Source organism: Crinia signifera, chromosome 2, assembly GCF_055691185.1.
Source record: "Crinia signifera chromosome 2, ASM5569118v1, whole genome shotgun sequence".
NCBI classification, from domain to species: Eukaryota; Metazoa; Chordata; class Amphibia; order Anura; family Myobatrachidae; genus Crinia; species Crinia signifera.
Genome location: NC_139218.1, coordinates 233772608 through 233789645, shown reverse-complemented (window position 1 = coordinate 233789645; position 17038 = coordinate 233772608). Strand labels below are relative to the sequence as shown.

The 17038-nt window shown below is 42.1% G+C and overlaps 1 protein-coding gene across 8 annotated transcripts in view; it reads right to left on the bottom strand.

Moving 5' to 3' along the window:
* SH3RF3 (SH3 domain containing ring finger 3) overlaps positions 1-17038 on the bottom strand; it is a 468317-nt gene that overhangs the window by 140666 nt on the left and 310613 nt on the right. The window lies entirely within an intron of this gene.

Genomic DNA, 17038 nt, shown 5'->3' with positions numbered 1-17038 from the left:
CAGACAGATCGGACAATAAATCTGTAGATGTATGGCCACATTAACTCCCTCTGCACATGTTACATGTGCCCCACCTGCAGCTGCATTACAGCATATAATTATGCCAAAGATAAGCCAAAATATTAACAGTTAAATACATTAAAGTGCATTATGCTGTATTAAGTATTGCTGATCAATCCTGCCTAGCAGGGCCCCAGGCGTATAAGGGCTCTATGTTGATAGCTGAGGATCCCCTTTTTCCAGGGATACCAGAATTTTGAAAATCGGCCCTGGGGAACTGCAGATATCCAACTTCAAAGCAGCAGTCCACATCCGACCTGTTAATTACAATTTCCAGTCATATTTCTCAGGTTCTCTCTAACACTAGCGGCTTGTCTCTATCATGCCCAGAACCAGAGATATCAGCCTCCAAGCAGCCGGTCCCTGCTCCAGCTCCAAACGTCTGGTGTAGTTTTATATTTTTGTTAATGGATTGCTCTGGCTCCTGATCTCTGATACCCAAGTTCCCAGCACCTCCTGAAATTTGGGACTCTAGGGGCGAAATGTAATAGGGTGCGATTTTTAGACTAAAAAAAAATCGCACCAAATCGCACCTTTAAAAATCGCGTTTTTTGCCGCGAATTCGCATATGTAATGAGATGCGAATTAGCGGCAAAAATGCGATTTGCCGCGATTTGCCGCTATTTTTAGTCATGAAAATGTGCGCATTTTCAGTCATGAAAATGTGCGCATTTTCATAAATGCGATTTTGTTCCAAAAAAAAAAAGTTAAAAAAAAACGGCGTGGGGTCCCCCCTCCTAAGCATAACCAGCCCCGGGCTCATTGAGCCGGACCTGGTTCCAAAAATACGGGGGGACAAAAAGCATAGGGGTCCCCCGTATTTCTGAAACCAGCCCCGGACTCTTGGACCGGTCCTGGTTCCAAAAATACGGGGGACAAAAAATCTGGGGGTCCCCCGTATTTTGAAACCAGCACCGGGCTCCAACAGCCCGCGGTGTCATGCCACAGCCGGGGGACACTTTTTATACAAGGTCCCCCCGGCCGTACCATGAGCACCGTGGCTGGTCAGCCTTGGACGGGGTACCTGGAGGAGTGGGGACCCCCCCAATAAAGGGGTCCCCCCCCCCCAGGCTTCACCCGTCCAGGGCTGAAGCCCGGGGCTGTCACCGGCGTCCGTGGCCAGTGGACGCCGGCCTGATAGGGTTAAATCCATCATACATATCATTACATTGCTTTTTACCGGCGAACTACAAGTGCCAGCAGACCTCCCCCGCATGCTGGGACTTGGAGAACCACAAGTCCCAGCATGCGGGGCATTAATGGGCCCGCTGGGACTTGTAGTCCACCTGTAAAAAGAATGTTTATAAAAAAACACACACACAGAGAAGTACAAGTTTATTACACACACACACCTCAATTTTACACCAGCATACTTACCATTCCTGGATCCAGCGCTGGTCTGGCTGCTTCACAGCCGGCTCCCCCCGCACTGACAGGCAGCGGGGAGAACCGTCTGTCTCCGTTGCTTCTAACAGCCTCTGTAGCGCTGTCCGAGTGCTACAGAGGCTGAGAGCGTGATTGGCTGAGCTACAGTATGCGTCTCCATGGAGACGCATAGCTCAGTCCTGATTGGCTGTATAAAAAGTGTCCCCCGGCTGTGGCATGACACCGCGGGCTGTTGGAGCCCGGTGCTGGTTTCAAAATACGGGGGACCCCCAGATTTTTTGTCCCCCGTATTTTTGGAACCAGGACCGGTCCAAGAGTCCGGGGCTGGTTTCAGAAATACGGGGGACCCCTATGCTTTTTGTCCCCCCGTATTTTTGGAACCAGGTCCGGCTCAATGAGCCCGGGGCTGGTTATGCTTAGGAGGGGGGACCCCACGCCGTTTTTTTTTTATAAAAACACTTTTACACATTTTTATTAACAGAACCATGCACAGATCTCAATGATCTGTGCATGGTTCTGTCAAATTCGCCTGTCAGAACCTGGTCTATTTTTTTGGCGATTTTTGGTAACATTGACCAAAAATCGCACCCTATTACATGTGCGAGTTGTATACTTTATAATGGGAAAACATCTGGATGCGAATTGAAATGTGACTAAAAATCGCACTTCTAAAAGTGCGATTTCGCGGTAAAAAGTGCGATTTTTTACCGCGATTTTCGGAAAATGTGCGATTTCGGCCGTTTTTGACCAAAAATCGCACATGTCTAAAAAATCACACCCTATTACATTTCGCCCTAGGTTTTTATCCTAGGCTAAGAAATCTATTTCCAGATAATGGCGATATCTGCAGTCAAACAAGCTGCCCTTCCACCGGAAAATGACGAATATTAAGCCCACTCCATTATCCAACCGTCCCCTGTGTATAAAACACCCCCTACCTCCCTGGAAGTCATTTACAAGGGACCCTTCATACAGCTCAGTGCCCCCTTCCACACGTTAGTGTTCACCCTCCCACCACCTGTGCAGTAAAGGAGTAATTAGCAGAAGTTACTGCTCCAGGTCCTACATGTTGAATGGAAGATAGAGCACCCCCTGCCACCCGTGGGACATCAAAGCTGCTGCTGATACCACCCCTAGAAGGGGAGAATGGGTAAGGGCCCCAGTGCATTGCTTTGCCCAGGTGCCCACACTGCTGTTAAGACGGCCCTGCTACCTAGAAATAAACACAGTGATTGGCATATATGTACTGCTGGACACCACTCATAGAATGATTAACCTGTTATTTTTTGAATCAATGTTCTTGTTTTTTCCCCCCCTAAACATTAGATGTATTTGTTTACAGTTTCTTATATAGCTCAGCAGATTCCGTTGCGCTTTACAATAGTAGACAGTGATAAAACAAACTGGGTAATGACAGACAGACTTGGGGGTTAGAGGGCCCTGCTGCAAGCTTACAATTTATTACATCATAATACACTTCAACGTATTTAACAGTTAATATATTGGCTTATCTTTGGCATAATTATATGCTGTAATGCCGCCCAATCATGTTCCCAGTATAGGGGATGCAACACTGTTTTTCTGTCAATAAACAGAAGTGATATGTAAAATGATACATTAGACAGTTTACACTGTTACTTGTAATACTTATTGTAACAGTTTCTGTTTTTCAATAACAGACTGCAACAGTTATTTCTTATTTATGTACACAGGATTGTCTATCTTTGTATATGCACTGCAAAGAGAGCAGCATAAATCCAATTTCATGTAGTTCAGTGACACTGTGTGAAATATAACACTGCATAATGGCCCTTAATCAGACCTGATCGCAGTACAAATTTGTTCTCAAAATGGGCAAAAAAATGCTGGACTGCAGGTGGGGCAGATGTAACATGTGCAGAGAGATTTAAGGTGGCCATACATCTACAGATTTATTGTACGATCTGTCTGGTTGGAACAAAATCCTGGTAAAAGATGAGAGCAAATGACAGTTGACCATTTGCTTTGAAATGCTGAAAAACTGTCATTCAGATATTACCAGCTGTTTGTTCCAACCGGCCCAATCTGACAATCGATCTGTAGATGTATGGCCACCTTTAGATTTGTGTGAATTATTTTGTTTCTGTGCAAGGTAAATACTGGCTGCATTACTTTTACACTGTCATTTAGATTTCAGTTTCAACACACCCCACCCAAATTTAACTCTCTCAGCACGTTACATCTGCCCCACCTGCAATGCAGCATTTGTTTTGCCCATTTTGAGAACAAATTTGTACTGGGATCAGGTCTGATTAAGGGCTATTATGCAGTGTTATATTTCACACAGTGTCAATGAAATTCCATTTAGAGTATTTGTGCTTCTATTATAAACAGGAGAAAACACACAATATTCACAATTGTGACCATGAAAATGGGTCAATTATTAGGGATTTTTTCTCCCACCAAAGTCAGTCACTTTGCACTAGGACAAGCTCGTACTCTCTTTTACTATGCTAAGTATATTAATGAACCACTCTAAGACATCCTGACATAATTATAACTAGATCGGAGCATCTTCATAGTTTTCGTCATTTTCACCAAAAAAGTGAAACTTCAGGCCTCTTGCCAGAACAGAAGATGTTGACTCAGATCAAAATGCTTTTGCACATTTCTTATTCAGGTCAAGTCACAACTTTTCCACACTAGCCGATTTTGAATTTCTCAATTTCAGTTTTTTCACTCCGCCCTAATATACACATCTCTAATTTATTCATCACTGGAAGTGAGGGCTGCATACTTCAGGTTTTGGGTTAATATTATATATCTATATTTTATGTCAGTTATTTACTGGCATTTCTGCTTATGCTTTATGTGCATTTGCATAGGATCTCTAAGCCACTGAAGGTGGAAGTGGTTCACACACATGCTTGTAAGTTACTTGTGCACTTAGACATACTGTGACATAGCGCAGGTTTCCTACAACCCCCTTGTGTTATATTGCCCTAAGAGGGTGGCCCCCCTCTCTTTGGAAACCCGCAGCTGAACACACAACACCCTAAGAGAGCGCCAAACCCCCTCCAATTTCTATACTCAAGCATTCCTTAATCGTGCCACAGCGTGATCTGAACACAAGTTACTCCATGACATGCTCTTTAGTTGCATCCTTCTGGTAACACCTCATCTTTTTACTATTGTGATTGATGATTTTATATATCTTTATTATTCTTTTTCTTACTCTTATATATAACTAACCATATATACTCAAGTATAAGCCTACTTTTTCAGAACAGTTTTTATGCTGAAAAAGCCCCCCTCGGCTTATACTCGAGTGAGGGTCCCACTTGAGTCAATACATTTTCCCAGTTTTTGTTGTTGTAAAATTAGGTGCCTCGGCTTATATTCGGGTCGACTTATACTCAAGTATATACGGGTATTCTTTTTCATCATGGACAAAACCATGTGCACTGCAGGGGGGCAGATGTAACTTGTGCAGAGATAATTAGATTTGGGTGAGTTATTTTGTTTCTCTGCAGGGAAAATACGGACTGTTTTATTTTTACACTGCAATATAGATCTCACTTTGAAGTAAAACCCCACCCAAATCTAATTCTCTCTGCACAAGTTACATCTGCCCCACCTGCAGTGCACATGGTTTTGTCCATCTAAGAAGGAATTTGTCAGAAAGAGTGAACTAGAATAACTCCCACAGTCACTAGGTCGACCATATTTAGATCGACGTGCATTGGATCAACCACTGAGAGCCAACAGGGCTTAGGTCGAGACCTGATATAGGTCACCATGGCTAAGATCGACAGGTCCTTAAGGTGGACACAAACATTATAGTATAGTGTGGGACATCAGTCCTTTAGAACTTTAGGGGCGTAGTGTCTGAAGGGTCTAGTTATAAAGGGTCAGCTTTAAATTAATAGCAGCGTTATACCGGCATTAAACCGAAGGATACCAGAAGGAAAACAACATTCCAACATTACTTCTGAAGCACTGCATTATAACCACATAACTCCGGAACATCATGTGGCCTCAGCTTACCTTTGACATGAGAACACCTGAACCAGGCCCAATTTTCCTAGCCGGGACTGGAGGAGGACAGGAGGCGCATTGGCCATGGGGCCCCGGCACTACACGCAGAGGCAGAGGCTGGTAGGACCCCACCCCCCCACCCCCCCCCCCAGCAGGCCACACCAGCTTCGGCCGAACTCTGCAGCGGCCGCACCCACCACCCACCAGCTCTCCCCCAGCCTCACTGACTGACTCTTCCACCCCCCGCCACCCACGCTGGCTCTCCCTACAGGATGATGGCCTGTTGAGCCCTTCAACATGGTGCCGCAAATGGCTGGAACTGTGCACTCAGCCATATGTAACCCCACATCTCCTGTGTGATAACTGTACTGTCTCTGCTGTAACTGTGTTTTCTTTGTTCATACTGTTACCTACCTGGCTGCTGCAATGAACAGTGGCGCCGCTGATGGCTGCCTAGGCGCTGTGCAGCTCGGCGGGTATATATTCCCTGTGTGATAACTGTACTGTCTCTGCTTATACTGATACCTGCCTGGCTGCTGCAATGACCAGTGGCACCGCTGATGACTGCCTAGGCACTGTGCTGCTTGGCAGGTATGTGTTCCCTGCGTCTATATCCCCCAGGATACGTCTAGCCTATACCTGTATGTGTTTGCATATCTGTCACTGTTTAACTGTACCAAACCGGCTGTTGCACAGCAATCCAAGTCAAATTCTTAGTATGCGCAAGTATACATGGCCAATAAAGTTGATTCTGATTCTGATTAGGTAAGCCCATCAGGCTTTCTGATTCCCTTACCTCCTTCAAGCGCTCCCTCAAATCCCACTTTTTTCGACTAGCCTATCCCTCCTTCTAACCTCTTTTGATCCTCCTATCCTGCCTCCGTTCCCATCCGTTCCTACTTATCCTATTGTTTTTCGTTCGTCCACCCACCTCCTTTTTAGTATGTTAACTCTTATGAGTAGGGCCCTCCTTCCTCACGTACTCACCCTACCTCTTTACCTCACCTGTGCTCTACTTCATCTTCAGTCTCCTCGACAATTTTGACACCTACTTCTGAACTGATGCTGATTTTAGTTCTACCAGCTATACCCCTATTTATGCTGTATTTTATCAACACACCCTGTACGTTACCTTGTAATTTGTTTTTTGTTTGCTATGTACGGCGCTGCGGACACTTTGTGGCGCCTTATAAATAAACGTACTACTACTACTTCTACTACTACTAGGTCTACAATGGGAAGATTGACAGTCAAAAGGTCGACAAGTTTTTTACTTTTTTGAGCCAACAGGCACTATTTTATATCTTACCATTTACACACACATATATATATATATATATATATATATACAGTGCTATTTTTGTAGGAAAATAGGTTCAGGAACTGTGGGCGGGGCAGAAGTGGGCAGTGCTGTGAGTGGAGCTACCAAAGGGGCGGGACATCAATTCATGCAAAACCTTTTTTATTTAGCACATAATGCCCTCAGCAGTGCCATAAATGAACAATGCCACCAGTAATGCCATATATACACAGGCCACCAGCAGTGCCAGTTACACAATGCCCCCAATACCCCCAGTAAGTCCAGATAAACAATGCTGCCCAGCCAGTGGTGCAAGTCTAAAAAAACACCTGATGGTACTGTGTGCGCGCGCCTGAGGCGCGCACCAGAAATTGGGTGTTACCACATGCCACATGAGGCTTGGCCAATGAAAATGGGGGCATGATACACATATGACCCCAATAGTGCAGTCCATGATGCCCATTATACATATGCCACACACCGTGATGCCCATTATACATATGCCACACCGTGATGCTCATTATACATATGCCCCACACCGAGATGCCATTATCCATATGCCACACACCGTGATGCTCATTATCCATATGCCACACACTGTGATGCCCATTATACATATGCTGCACACCGTGATGCTCATTATACATATGCCACACACCGTGACGTTCATTATACATATGCCACACACTGTGATGTCCATTATACATATGCTACACACCGTGATGTTCATTATACATATGCCACACACCGTGACGTTCATTATACATATGCCGCACACCGAGATGCCCATTATACATATGCCACACACCGTGACATTCATTATACATACGCCCCACACCGAGAAGCCATTATCCATATGCCACACACTGTGATGCTCATTCTACATATGCCACACACTGAGATGCCCATTATAAGAGACTTAGGTAAACCCACTAACCTCTGTGCCCCATATAAATGGCACCCATTATATCTACTATAGTTAATCTCATTATCACATTGCAATCAGCAGATAGGTGTTGAGATAAAGGGATGGTGAAAAAAAAAAATACACACATATATTTGAAATGGAGCAGTCTTTTCTGCAATCAATTAAACATCCCAGACTATCAATGGACCCAGACTATTTCGGGCAACTACAGCAGTGAGAAAAAAGAAAATTGAATTTGAATTGTTTCTCACTGTAGCAGACAGGCAGGGATGAGAATCCAGCGCAAGATGAAAGGTTCCACAGGCTAAGGCAGACGGGGGAAGCGTGTCCTCTCAGGTCAGGCAGGCAGTCAGGAGAGTGTGCTCCTCAGGTCAGGCAGGCGGGCGCGAGTCAGAGCACTCGTCTTAGGTGCCGTGGGTGGGTGTCACCATGGATGCACACTGCACAGTGACATCATGTGCATGCATCCATGGAGTAGGAGCTAGACGGGCTGGTCGCCGGAACCCGACTGCAGTGGAGTAAACAGAGTTATTCTGCCGCTGTTTAGAACTTCCGGAACGCCGTTCCTGATGAGGTCATTTTTCATCAGAGCTTCAGGAACAGCGTTCCGGAGCGTTCCGCCACAAAAATAGCGCTGTATATATATATATATATATATATATATATATATATATATGTGCTCTTGATAAAGGTGGGTAACCCACCGAAACAGGCTTTCGAGCAGTTTGGTTATGGGACCAGCTTGGGGATCCACATGCACTATGGTGATAGCCCGTTATGGATAAGTAACCTACAGCTTTTTTTTTAATGCAATATGTTGCCATAAGTTTTATGATCTATTTTTAAGACATATAAACATGCTCAAATTCATTGATTTTTTGATGTGCAGATGTCTTTTTTCCTTTTCTGGAAATAATGTATATATATATATAAATATATAAATAGTGCGTCGAGCGCAGAGAGGCTCCATGCCCACAACATGGTGAGCACAGTATGCCATGTGAGGGGATGCGGTACACTTAGATGGTGTCCATGTCGACATCCGGGACGAAAAAATATGAAAACTCACATCGATCTTTCCATTGTTGACCTAAAGTGTGTGTCGACCTTCAACCCTGTCGAACTTAGTAATGTCATCCTATTTTAGGTGTCTACCTAAGCCCTGTCAGTCTTCAGTGGTTGACCCAATGCATGTCTACCTAAATAGGGTCCACCCAATGACTCTTTCCCACTAAGTGACCCAGGTGCTGGGCAATACAGTATTGTCTGCACTTAGCGCTGTCATGCTGAAGACGGAGAGAATCTCTTTAGCACAAGCTGAGAGGCAGTATGTACAGAGATTTTCTCTGCCTTAAGCATTTTAACCCTTATCTTAGCTTAGTACATAGACGTAGAGGATACGAAAAGCTGATAGCAACATCACATCTTCAGTAGAACTCCTATCTTATTAAATATACCCCTGGCTATATGGGAATCTAGGACAGAGCTGCAGTGATGGAGCATAGAGTAGGGGTAGTTATAAAAGCAATGAGAGGGTGGACCAGACATAGTAGCGAGTAGGATGGGGTAAGATAAGGGCAGAGACTGAGGTGGTGACTGAGTGCCCTGGTATATAATAGGCACCAGAGCCAATATAATCAGACCGCCACTATCTGTAATCTATAATATAAAATTCCCAGATCATGGGAAAGACAAAATCTGTAAAAATATAAACAAAGAGGGGCTGCTCTATAGTGCAGTAAAAGATCTAATAAGACGGCCTCTTTTGAGGTACATGCCCTGATACTGCCTGATTGATGATAATCTGTGGCATGTGTGATTATCATGCTCAGGTGTATGGAGGAGGTCTAATGGGGTGTATTGTGAGGCTTTGTGGTGGATATTCTGTGTGAGTGTTGACACACTTGCATGTCGACATTGTCCTCAGGTGGATTTTATTGTTTTTTTGTCCTAGTTTATTTGTTTCTTTGGGGGTGTATTGGTGGTAGTATTGGAGAGGTCTTCTTCATGGTTAGGGATGCCAGCCCCCGGTACCACCTAATACTTCCCTTGACCACCAGGAACTTTTTTGCATGATCAGAGACTCAAGCCTGTGACCTCCACTCCAAGTGCCCTCTCCCACTCTATACCCACTACAGACCCCAGCATCACCCATCCCACCCACAAGCGGACCCCGTGCTTTTCCCCCACACGGAGCTCCCACTTGTCTCCAACCAGAATCCAGGTCGTTTACACATAGGTAGGCTGACACACACCAGTGCCTGCGGAAGACACAGTGCACACTTACCCATAGTGTGACCACCCCTACCCCACCCAGCAGATCCCCATTTGTGGTTAGACTCTAAACTAATATTGTACCAGTTACAATAAATATTTTTACTTTCACATCACCCAGTCTCATAGAATATGTGTGATTGGCAGAACCATAAATCCACACACACTGTACAGATCATAATCACAGAGTGCGCATTTCTACTCAAAGCATTAAGCTTGATTTTACTTTTTTGCTATATACAATTTTAATCCTCATAGTCCGTGCTAAATTAATTTTATTAGATGTTATTGCACTATTTGTGTTACTTTTTCAATATGAGAATATTTGTAATCATCATTTGCTGATCATCACAAAGCTGCACAAATAATGTAATCAAATGTTTGTGCATATAATTTATGTGCAAATGTGTTCACCTCTCTCTCTCTCTCTCTCTCTCTCTCTCTCTCTCCCATATTTTTTCTCTGAAATAACCTGAAAGTGACAAAAGGAATTGCCATCCTTAATTGTTTATACTATAATAAATAGAAGTCAGACTATGCATTTGAAATGAAAATGTCATGGACAAAAATGATGGGACCCTTATTCTAATATTTTGTTTACACAACCTTAGAGGCAATCATTGCAATCAAGAGATTTATATAGCTCTCAATGTGACCTCTGCATCTACAGTACTGTATCACCAGATCGTTTCACCCACTCTTACTGAGCAACTGATCCAGCAGTCTCAGATTTGATGGTGCCTTCTCCAGAGTGCTTGTTTCATCTCATTCCATAGGATTCATATCACGGCTCAATGAAGGTCAATTCATAACAGTTCAGCTTTTTTTTGTTATCTGTTCTTGGGTGTTTTTAGCTGTGTGTCTTGGGTTATTATTCTGTTGGCAGGACCTAAGACCTGTAACCAATACAAAGCTTTCTTGCACTGCGCAGATGTTTTGGTCCAGAATGCCTTTATACCGTATTCCTGAGATTGTAATGTGCCATGCAGATTTAAGCCACCCAATGCCAGATACAGCATAGAAGCATCAAAACATAGCCAAGTCATCTCCATATTTCATAGTACTCACAATGTTCTTCTCTTTCAAAGCTTCACTTGATTTTCATCTGTGATCCCAGAGCTTATACAACTTTTCCAAAAGCTCTTATTTTGACTCTGTCTAAGGATAATCTCCCAGAAGCATTCTGGCTTGTCAATATACATTTAAGCAAACTCTAGTCTGGCTTTTTTAATGTTGTTTTTTCAGAAGTGTAGTCATATTAGTTCTTCTATTATGGAGCCCAGTCAGTCAAAAATCCATGGACGGTGATCCGACACTAAGGTACCTTGACCTTGGAGTTCAGCTTGTGGCAGTTTTCCTTGTTTTTTTTCAACCATTCTCACCGTCTTGTGATCCAGGTTCAGTTTTCCTCTTGTAGCCATGTCCATGTTTGACTACAGTCACATGGACCTAAAACATCTTAATACTATTTGCAGTTGTAGTCACAGGAACAAGCTACCGTACTTAACCATGGTCGTATAGCTTTTACCTTTAACATGCTTATACAGTATATAATTTTCATTGTGATCTTCTCAGTAAATTCTTTCGTTTATTTTCTCTGGATTTCTCTTTGTTTTGATTAGTTTCCCACATTTAAATAGGGTTAATGACTAAACAAATAGCAAAATCTCCAAACTTGCGCTTACATTTATAGGGTTAATGACTAGTTAGAATAATTAAGACATGGGTGATGCTAATTCAAGCAATTACCCAACTATGGGGACATTTACTAAGATGTGTATTCTACTTCACATATGATATTGCTTTAGGCAACCAATCAGATTCTGTCTATCATCTAGAGGGTGCTAAATAAATAAGAAGTAGCTTCTGATTGGTTGCCCATAGCAACATCACATGTGAAGTAGAATACACATCTTAGTAAATTTCCCCCTATGTGTTTTCTTTTCTAAAGGTGCATACACACGGTGAGATTTTGGCTATACAGATTGAGTATCCCGTATCCGTGTATCCATTATCCGAATTATTCCAAAAACCGTGGGACCGCTGGAGACCCAGAGAAGATGCCGGAGGCCTGCTGTGGATGCCCGGGGACTGCGTGGACGCCGAGGGGCCACCGGACACCATCAGGGGACAGGTAATAAGCCGAAAACCGAAAAAATCCCCTATCCGGAATGCTCCTGGTCCCGAGCATTTTGGATAAGGGATACTCAACCTGTACTAGAACACTAGACTGTACACAATATAGTAGAAATTAGCTTGCCCGCACAGTCTATTTTTTCTTATGCCAGTCCCACAGGGTCAAACATCAGCATCGCAAGCTGTATACACACAGTGCTATTTGTTTTTAAAAATTATTTTTTTGATTGTCGTCGATCATTGAATAATTTCCCTTTGGAAATAAGTCAGTCTAACTGTCGGAGTCTACCAAAGATGGGGCAGGCCGTTGACATCATGTGCCATCAGCCACCAGCCCCAAGCAGGGAACGCTACACCTGCATTCCCAGGGGGACACCCAGTGTTTTCAGCCGCCCCCAGTGCCCGACCCCCTCCTTCCCATCACCGTGCAAATGCATCACCCTTGCCGGAAGGGCTCGCACAGGGGGTCTACTAATGCAGAAATACGTGCAGACCCCCCACCATCGCAACTGGGTACAAATTTGGCCCCTCCCAAGCCTTATCAAATCACCCCCAATGTTTCTTTGTTTTAAGAGTACCAACAAATTTGTCTAGTATTCTAAAGGAAAAATCAGATAATTATTCATTAACAATACTCTTAGGAGCATATATAGTAAAAGATTTGGCCAACCCTTGATAATGATTCTGTACTATAGTACTTCTTGTATAAATTTGGCAATCCTATTTCCAGTTTCTTTTTCCCACCATCGACAGATGCTGCAAATTTTTTAAAAACATCAAATTTAAAAGTGAATTAAAATTTTTTTTTCATTCCAAGTCTCTGTTGTTACCTGTCGTCAAGTAGTATTTAAAATTAGAAGCGTATCTCTGCCCGGCTAAAGAGAAGATTAGCTCAGTGGAGCTTGTCAATGTCGTTATTCCATTAAAAGATATCACACAGAACAGATGTATTGATGCATTTGGTGAATTAATGTGACTGGTACTTTGGAAGGCCTCCTCCTTTTCAGGCTCTTTCTCTCCGCTCACGTTTTAGATGTCAGATGCAATTTGCAAAGCTACCTGAGTAAATTGCTTGCCACATATTAAAATACCTCACATGCTTAAACTCAAGATGTCCATACGAGTGGGATAAAAAGTGACCTCATTAGATGTGTGCATTCAGCTGCTTGAGTCAATATTAATAGACCTATAACGGCGTTTTTTCTGCTTGACTTCATTTAACAATGGATAAATTCTAATATAAAGTTGTTTATCCTGTCACGTATTTAGCATATACGGCATAATTAACATTATTGTTCAAAAGAGAGGTTTCAAGAGTCTTGCTGTTAGCTATACACATTTTGGGATGCATTGGTTCGACCACTGAAGGCCGACAGGGCTTAGGTCGACACCTGAAATAGGTCAACATGGCTAAGGTCGACAGCTTTGGATGGTTGACACAAGCATTAATTCGACAATGGCAATGTCGACAGTCAAAAGGTCGATATGAGTTTTACACTTTTTTGTCCCAAATGTCAACATAGTTGACATGGACACTGTCAGAGTGCGCCGTTTCCCCTCGCATGGCTCGCTGCGCTCGAGCATATGCTTACACATATAATAATCAATGCATAGGTTCCATAATAGCAAGTCCTTAACACCCTATCGTTACATGGCAACTTGCGTATGACTTAGGAAGTAAGTCTCTCTGGACATCTGTCCCACCAGCAGTGCAACATGGATTTGCCCAGGCATTACTGCACCTTCTCTACAGTAATTTAGTTTTGCTCCAAACTCAAAATCAGCTCTATGTAGTGGTAAACATACAGGGCCTGATTCAGAGGTGGGTGCAAACAATGTCACGTCTGCATGTTTATGTTAATTGCATGTAAGACTTTCTTACAACTCAGATGCCCACTTGCAGGGCACTAAAACATACATATACAGAAAAAATATTGGCAGGGCGGTATTTCAGCACTCGGTAAGCAGTGACCTTTTCAGCTTACAGAACCTTACAGAATCACCCCTATAATGCTTTGTTGGCCAGTGTGGACCCAATGAGCATGTGTGAACGGGAAGCCAGAGCTTGCACATCCAAGAAGCGTAAGTGTGTACTGGTACCAGGGGGGGCTTCCTATTTTGTTAGTCCTGGGCCCCACAATTGGGCCCTGACTGCTACATCTGAGAGGAATCTTCTAAAATGACTTATATCCAAATGTAGATGAGCCCCAAAGCAGTTAGTGAGAGCTACTATACTTGGTAAAGTCCTGAGAAATGGTGCTGATGATTATATGTAAATGTATCTATCTCTCATTACTTTTTTCCCCAAAATGTAACAGTAATGTGGTGGGCTAGGAGAAATAATGGAAATTGATAGACTAATGAGGGAGAGAGGGAGATTGATGCTATTTCAGGGAGTCTCCTGCAGGAGGGTAGGCAGCTATGAATATAATATATAAGATATTTTAAAAGAGAGTAGCCGTTAAAATGCTATAGTTGGAAAAAATAAATTATATTATACCAGCGTCAAGCTGTAGAATGCATAAAATACTATCTGTTTCAGGACTTCATCACATTATAGTTGTTTTTCAGTACTTTTAAATACATTGGCCCAGCTGAACAGTGAGGCTGGAAATTTGGAACTTGTTTTCAAATGTGGGATAAATGATATCTACATGCTTGCAGTTTAGTACCTGAAAAGCAAAGGCACTTTAAGAGCAGAGGGGGCCCTTGTGCAGGCTCTGATTGGGGCCCCTCCTCTGCGGTGAAATTTAGTAGACTCTGGTATAGTGCTTGTTTCGGCTGCGTATGTGCAAGGTCCCCAGGAACAAAACCCAAACCCAAAACATTTGACGGGGGTTTTGCAGAACTAAAATACAAACAAACAAAATCACAATGCTTTAGAACCAAAATCAAAACATGAGAGTCAACACACATCTCACAATGCCAACTTTCACAGGTTTAGGGACTTATACCAAGTCAGCTGTAAAGCCTTGCCTATGACTGTGCATGGACGAAGATGCTCACTTTGACCGACTTTAGATAAAATACCTTTTAGTACACCTTTAGACACAGTCATGGGTTCTAAACTTTCAGAAGCCTGATGCTAGGTGGAGAATCTCAATTAGAGTGTGACCTCCAACTTGAGTGTGTTGCAACCACTTACAGTACTTAAATTACTTAATAGCCAATACATTTAAAATATCTTTCTGAGACTGTGCATCTCAATTGGTACTCTGACCTTGTATACAAACACCATAGAATGCATGCACAATATGAATTTTTATGACTTATACACATGTGCGGATGAAAAACATCAACCGTTTGCACAATGAAAGAAGAAAATCGGACATCAAAATTCAAGGTGATGTTTGTAACCTATAACTTTCCCCAACTATCAAGAAGTGGTTGATTGAATGGATAGCAGGATGCACCATCTGAGACCTGCCATCATTAGAACCATTAAGTAGAGCTGACACAATACACATTATTGCCAGACCTTTAGATATTATGGGTGAGATTTAATAGGATGAGAGATTCAGAAAGTGAGAGATTTGGGAAGAAATCTCCAGGTTTTTTAAAGCGGCAATCATTTACACTGCAAAACCATTGTATTTTGGCGTGTAAATGATTGCCGCTTTAAAAAAATGGAGATTTCTTCCCAAATCTCTCACTTTCTGAATCTCTCATTCTATTAAATCTCACCCTATGTATACTGTACACTGAAAATTCAAGATTGACCATTTTCTATAACTGCAAAATTGATTAATAATACAATTCATCCACTCGAAGATAATAAGAGGTGCACTCCAGGTGTTGGTAGAATATTGAATACAGTACCAACAAAACAAACTACTGTACACCTCTCCACCAACATTTCAGACGTTCAGTGTATTCTTTCCTCGGGGTGTAGTAAACAAAAAAATAGAAACATAGCTTACTTTATATACATCTTGCAAGGGGAGAAAGTGTAGACAGCTGCCCATTCCACACTGATGATGTTAGGTTAAACAATGCATGTCTGTTAACATAGTAACAATACACAGAAACACTGGAAACTTTCATGTCAAGTGTAAACAAAAATAAATAAATAGTGAAACACTGCCATAAAGCATGATGCCATCAAAATTGAAATAGATGTACAGATATGTGGAGCACCCTGATGAAAGCATACACTGTGCTGAAATAATTGCTTTAATGAACGTATTTGTTTCTTACCATTTAATTCAGAGAACTAGCTTCTTTGAGTGTGCTATATAAATAGTTGGTAATAAATAAATAAATAAATAGATTGTGTATATTTATATATATATATATATATATATATATATATATATATATATTCTAGATATTTTTGCTTAACACACTGCCTACCATGAATAACCTACAGAAATGCTATGACCTGTATTGTCTCACCCACACACAAACACCACAATTATCATTGCGTACATGTTATACATTTTAAAATGTTAAAAATATACTTTTATACAATTTTTATATAATTAGTTCATATTAAAAGAGTTTTATTTTCTGTAAATTCTGCCAAATATTCACACGTTTTAATAAGGTAGTATAGAAATAACAGCAATCATGTTTTCTTTCCTGAGGTTCAGAGATGCCAAAGAGGACCTGCCCATAGGTAGTATGAAACCCTAGAAACTGTGTAATGTAAATCACACACATTTTACCAAAAAATGTGCAAATTTAATCAAGTTTGTTCAGACTTATTAAAAATGGAAGCTAAAAGTAAAAGCAAACCCTGCCCTGACTTAAAAAAACGCCTGCAAACTAGCTCTGAAACAGCAAACATCAGCCAGAACGAAAAGGATAGTGAACAATGGCTTTGGGTAGTCATTTATACAACAATCTCTTATTTCAGCTAATCATTAAACAGTCATGGAGGTCACACAATTCTTCCGTGAGTGTTTACTGTCAAATTATTAATGCACTGGAGATTA